This window comes from Mus caroli, chromosome 11, assembly GCF_900094665.2.
Source record: "Mus caroli chromosome 11, CAROLI_EIJ_v1.1, whole genome shotgun sequence".
Classification (NCBI taxonomy): Eukaryota; Metazoa; Chordata; class Mammalia; order Rodentia; family Muridae; genus Mus; species Mus caroli.
In genome coordinates, this window is record NC_034580.1 from 72,537,321 (window position 1) to 72,543,869 (window position 6,549).

Consider the following 6,549-nt stretch of genomic DNA (forward strand, 5'->3'; position numbering starts at 1 on the left):
GGGGAGGGTGCAATGGTGGGGTCGTGAGGGTGGGTCAGTGATGATGGGTGGGGGTAGGGGTGGGTCTGTGATGGTGGGTGGGGTGGGGTGGGTCTGTGATGGTGGGTGTATGCATGTGAGTAAGGATCCCTGCGGAGGCCAGAGACTTCAGAACACCCTAAGGCTGGAATTACAGGCAGTTATGAACAAGCTCAGATTCCCTGGAGCTATATTTGCTCCAGACTGGTTTTAGGTTTTTGATACGGGGTCTCCATAAAGTACCTTGGGTTGACCTTGAACTCATTACACATCCTAGGCAGGCTAACATTAAAGTTGTGGCCATCCTCCTGCCCCAATCTTCAATGTACTAAAATGCAGATGTGCACCTCCATGGCTGGCTCCCATCTGGTGGTTTTATATTTTGTGTCTGCCACTACCCGACTCTTACATTCAACCTCCACCTCAGCTATGACAGATAGCTCCATTCCTCTACTCCTCCTCATTTCCCTAGTGCAAGCTGTTTCAAGTTGCTCAGGGCTGAGAATTGAATTCAGATTCTCAAAACAAACCAAAAAACAAAAAGAGTTCTCACCATCTTGACCTATTACTATAGTATTAACTATTAATATGCTGTTACCAGAGTGTAGATCAAATTCCTAAGCCTTATTTAATTCATTAATGCCCTACAAAATCCAAGTTAAGTGTCATCTCACTTGAAAGCACTTTTCATATCTCAACTAGGTTTCCTTTGAATCTATAAACTGAAGCCAGAAAATTATTGGAGGAAAAACTGTTAATACCAATGTTTTCATCTTGATAGAAAACTTATTCTCCAAGTGACAAAACTCAACCAACATTAATACTTCCACTTACAAGTAGCCAAGGTACCAAAAACTTACTTTATATACTCCAAATTGTACAGCTGGTAGATAAGGGCAGAGCTAGAATCTGAACCTAGGATAAATAAATCCAAAGCACACTATCATATCGTATTGTCAACTACTATTGACCAAAGGTATGCATGATATCTACATTTCTGGTATGTGTCAGAGATGCCCAAGTATGTGTCATGTCTCTTTAGTTGTTGTCATACATATGTCTGTGTGTGGAAAAGATAGCTTGTCAGTGTGTCATCAGGTCACTGAAAAACATAAGTATCTAGCCAACGAAACTCTTCAGTATTGTGACCCAGTAAAGGACCCAGTCATGGTGACCTCAATTCAACAAATACTTATTGGCATGTGATACAGTGCCACCTGCCTACTGCTCCTAGCACTTGGGAGGCTGATGCAGGAGGATTGCACTGTGGCTGTTCCTCTTCGCTCCTACTGGGTTTTCGATGGATGTGCCAATGATAGAAGCAGTTTCACAGGTTGAGCATGGACAGAGTTACTTTGGGTGAGGGAATGGTGGTTTTGTGGTTTGTTTGGTTTGTTGTTGTTTTTTTTTTCTTTTTTTTTCAAGACAGGATTTCACTATGTAGCTCTGGCTGTCCTGGAACTCCTTGTGTAGATCAGACTGGTCTCAAACTCACAGAGAAGCCTGGCTTCGGAGTTACTTTTTTCTTTTCTTAATGGCTTATTTGTTTTTATTGATATGCATTGGTGTTTTGTCTGCATGTGTCTCTATGTGAGGGGGTTGGGTGCGCTGGGACTGCAATGACAGACAGTTGTAAGCCGCCATGTGGGTCAGTTGTGAATTGAGCTTGGGTCCTCTGGAAGAGCAACAGGTGGTGCTCTTAACCACTGAGCCACATCTCCAGCCCCTAAAGTTACTTCTTAAGCTCTATGTTCTCCTAGAATGGGATGCAGGTCATGAACATGTTTTTAAAACACCAGTCTTATGCTCAAAATCATAGGTTTGATTCAAGAAATTGCAGAAAAGGAGAGAAGGAAGGACGGAGGGGTTGAAAAGAGACACAGGTAGGGAATACTGGAGGGATGTAATTTTTTAAAAATATTCTGCATGTGGAAGGAACAAAGTCTTCCATTTTAAACCACAAGGACAACTGAGTGTTGGATCAAGGCACCAAAGGATGGTAGAATGAAATTCAGTCTGAGAAAGTCCTGACCTGGAAAGCTTGCAGTATCAAGTATCAGATAAGCTTTTGCACCAAGCCATAAATAAGTTAAAGCAGCTACCTAAAAGAAACCCAGCCTTGAAGAAATTCAGCAGTGGATAGAAAAAGAGCAGCCATTTAAAACACTGATTTGACAGTGATGGTACATGCCTTTGATCCCAGCACTCAGGAGGCAGAGGCAAGCAGATCTCTGTGAGTTTGAGGCCAGCCTGATCTTCATAGTTCCAGGACAGCAAGAGCTACACAAAGAAACCCCGTCTCTAAACAAACAAACAAACATACAAACACAAAACATACTATTGACTTGGGAATCCCAGCTGCATCAGCCACTATCAGTTACCATGTCACTTTGCATCATTAAAATAACTATACTGAGCACAAATCTCACCATCTGTGGAATAGAGTTAGGTGAGGACCATAGCCACCGATCAGTAGTGAAATGCTTGCTTGATGTGCACAAGACACTGAGAGCCATCTGAAGTACCACTGAAGAAACTTATTTGGCATTAACCCCTCAGACATTTACAGGAGCATTAAATCAAATAACACAGAAAATGCTTAGCCTAGCACCATGCCTAACCCACGGAAAATGTCTGACATGGTTAGCTTTTATTGCCTCTGTGTAAGGGGCTAAATATTTATCCCACTGTTCTGACACTACCCCACTGGCAGGCGTGCCATGATCAGTGTCTTACAACTGGGATTGTCTGGGACATCTGTGACGATGGGAGAGGTTGGGCGGCATGTTTGTGGACTGAGAGGTTTTGTTGGAATGTATCTTCAAGACCAATTGGTGATTTTTGTCATGGGTTTTCTTTGCCTGGCATCTGCTAAGATTAAAAAACAAAAAGCTATGTGAATTCTTACCAGCATTGTACCACACAGGTTATGAAACAGAAGCAGCTGGCATTCAAACCACAGAAAAGCCAATGGTTTAACACCTGAAATCACCTTTGGGCTTTGTTTAGTTGTTTAAGATAGTCTCTTGTTGCTCAGGCTGGCCTTGAGTTGGTTGTGAACTCAAGGATGACTTTGAGAAAATCCCTGACCTTCTGAGCCTCCTGCCTCCACTGCCCAAGTGCTGCAATCATAAATGTGTACTGAGGAATCAAAATGCAAAGCATTCTTTGTCCATGCTAGGCAGCATCCTACCAACTGAAATACACCCCCAGCCCAACCTCAAATTTCTCATCCCCCTGCCTCCCCAGTTCCAGTGCTAAGATGTCAAGCACATCACCACCATGTTTGCCTGAGGATTTTGTTATTGTTGGTGGGTGGTTTTGTTTGTTTGGTTGGTTTGGGTTTTTTTTTTTTTTTTTGAGACAGGGTTTTTCTTGTAGCCCTGACTATCCTGGAACTCACTCCACTGGCCTCTGCCTCCCAAGAGAGGGGATTAAAGACCTGTGCCACCACACCCAGCTATTGTTTTTTTGTTTTTTGTTTTTGTTTTTTGTTTTTGTTTTTGTTTTTTTTTAACTAAGTGATAATACTGAACTATTAAGACATCTTCTGATTTTGGTTGATGGTGGCTGTGCAGCCTGGTATTGTAGTGCATGGCCGTAATTCCAGGATTCTGGAGATGGAGGCCAAAGGAGGAGTTCAAAAGTATGCTTGGTGCTGCCTTTAATCCCAGCACTAGGGAGACAGAGGCAGGTGGTTATGAGAGTTCAAGAACAGCCTGGTCTACAGAGCGAGTTCCAGGACAGCCAGGGCAATACAGAGAAACCCTGTCTCAAAACCAAAAAGAAGGCTGGAGAGATGGCTAGTGTTTAAGAGCACTGACTGCTCTTCCAGAGGCCCTGAGTTCCAATTCCCAGCAACCACATGGGTGGCTCACAACCACCCGTAATGAGATCTGACGTCCTCTTCTGGTGCATCTGAAGATAATAATAAATAAATCTTTGGACTGGAAGGAGGAGGGACTGAGCCAACCAAAGCAAGTGGGGTTAACTGGAGTGAGCAGAGGTCCTAAAATTCAATTCCTGGGGGCGGGGAGGGTATGGGGGACTTTTGGGATAGCATTGTAAATGTAAATGAAGAAAATACCTAATTTTAAAAAATTCCCCAAAAAATAAATAAAATTCAATTCCCAACAACCACATGAAGGCTCACAGCTACAGTGCACTCACATACATAAAATAAATAAATAAATCTTAAAAAAAAAGAAAAGAAAAAGATCACAGAATGATAGAAAGGAAATTCCCAAAAGGAATGTAGGATACTTTTGCCAGAAAAAAAAAAAAAAAAAAAAAAAGAGAGAGAGAGAGAGAGAAATACAGGACAGACAGAAACAACAGATGTTCACTACAAAATACAAGTGCTGTTGGTGAAGCCACACGATGCAGCTCTGTGACATGCCAGGTAGAAAAGAATATAAATAAACCTATGTCATCAGGTGAAATGAAATAGACAGGGCATGCTCACACAGCAAGATTTATTATTATTGTTGTTGTTGTTGTTGTTGTTTTTGAGACAGGTTTTCTCTGTATAGCCTTGGCTGTCCTGGAACTCACTCTGTAAAACAAGCTGGCCTCAAACTCACAGAGATCCACCTGCCTCCCTGCCTCTACCTCCCCAGTGCTGGAATTAAAGGCATGCAAAATCCATCATCTGACAATATATATATATATGTGTGTGTGTGTGTATAATTTTATTTTAATTCCGTGTCTATGAGAGTTTGTCTACATGTATGTCTGTGAACCACCTACATGTAGTGCCCACAGAGGTCAAAGGATTCCCCTGAAACTACAGTTACAGACAGTTGAGAGCTGCCATGTGGGTGCTGAGAATAAAACCCAAGTCCTCTGGAGAAAAAAAACAGTGCTGTAAATGGCTGAGCCACATCTCCAGCCTCAGGATATACTTTTGAGACTTTACGTTTCACGGAGACATCTCCTAGAAAACACATGATTCATGTGACAGTTGTAACTGTGGCATGTCCATCCCACAGAGACGACATTCTAACCATTCTTAGAACCCCAGACAGCCCTAAAAATCTCTGGCATGTGCAGGCACCCAGAGACACCCACAGGTCAAACACATGATACCAACGTAACAGCAGTGTCTGAGGACTCAAGCACAGGAGGCCATGTTTGCCTGGAACTTAAGATTCTACTCACTTCCCAGACCCTTCTCTCCCTCACACTCACGCTCTCGGTTCGATTCCCACTTTCGACACCCACCCCAGCTCCTAGCACATCATGGACAATGACTGAACTGACAGGCAAGTACTCACTGAATGTCAGCTATCTCCACTACAGCCAGGCTCTGGATGCGGAGGTGAGTAAGACAGGAGTCCTATCCGGAGACTGCAGCCTCACGAGAAAGAAAATGCTTTGGTTTATAGATGCTTTTAAGTCACTTTTAGGTGGGAAGAGATTGGGGCGTTGTGCTCAGTGGGCAAAATGATAGTAAAGCATTTGCTGAGCGAGTGTGAGCACCTGAGCTGGGGTCCTGCAGGAGTAAATAACTAGTCAGTTAATTCATTAACTCTTAAAAGCTGGGCTTGGTAAAGCAGACCTTTACCTCTAACACTTGGGAGGCAGAGGCAGGTGAATCGCTTTAAGTTCCAGGCCAGCCCAGTTTACATGGTGACTTCTAGGACAGCCAAACTATGTAGAGACCCTGTCTCGGGCTGGTGAGATGGCTCAGTGGGTAAGAGTGTCTCAAAAGACAAAAAAACAAAAGGTAGAGAGTAATTAAGGAAGATACCCAACCTTAACCTCTGTCCTCCATGCATATACCAATATACATCATACATACATACATACATACATACATACACATAGATGTGGGAAATAGCTCTAAGGCTTACCCACAAAATATCCTGGGTTTAAATCTCAACACTTCATCAAACAAGGCATGGTAGTGTACAGCTATAATCCAAGAATTTGGGCAATAGTGACGACAAGATCAGAAGTTTGAGTTCAAGAAGGCAAGGCGCAATGCATGAGACTTTCACAAGGGAAATAAAAAGAGGGTCAGGGTGAAGGCTGGGTTGGCAGTTACAGAGTTTAAATGATCTAGTTGAGAGTCCAGGACACGTCTCCCAGTGTGCTCCTCTGGCTTGGGAGTTTACAGCCAGAGGAAGCAGAAAATCCAGTCCTTATGACCTCTCAAGCCTGTGAAAATGCTTTTGACAGCTAGCATGCTGTCAGACCTTGACAATTTAGTCAAGTTTTCTGTGCCAGGTTGGCAAGAAAGTTCAATGGTAGATTACATGTTTAGCATTTGTGAGGCTCTGGGCTAGATCTCTCTCTCTCTCTCTCTCTCTGCCTCAGTTCTACCTCATTTCTTTTTCTTTTTTTTTTTTTTAAGATTTATTTATTTATTATATGTAAGCACACTGTAGCTGTCTTCAGACACTCCAGAAGAGGGCGCCAGATCTCGTTACGGATGGCTGTGAGCCACCATGTGGTTGCTGGGATTTGAACTCTGGACCTTCGGAAGAGCAGTCGGGTGCTCTTACCCACTGAGCCATCTCACCAGCC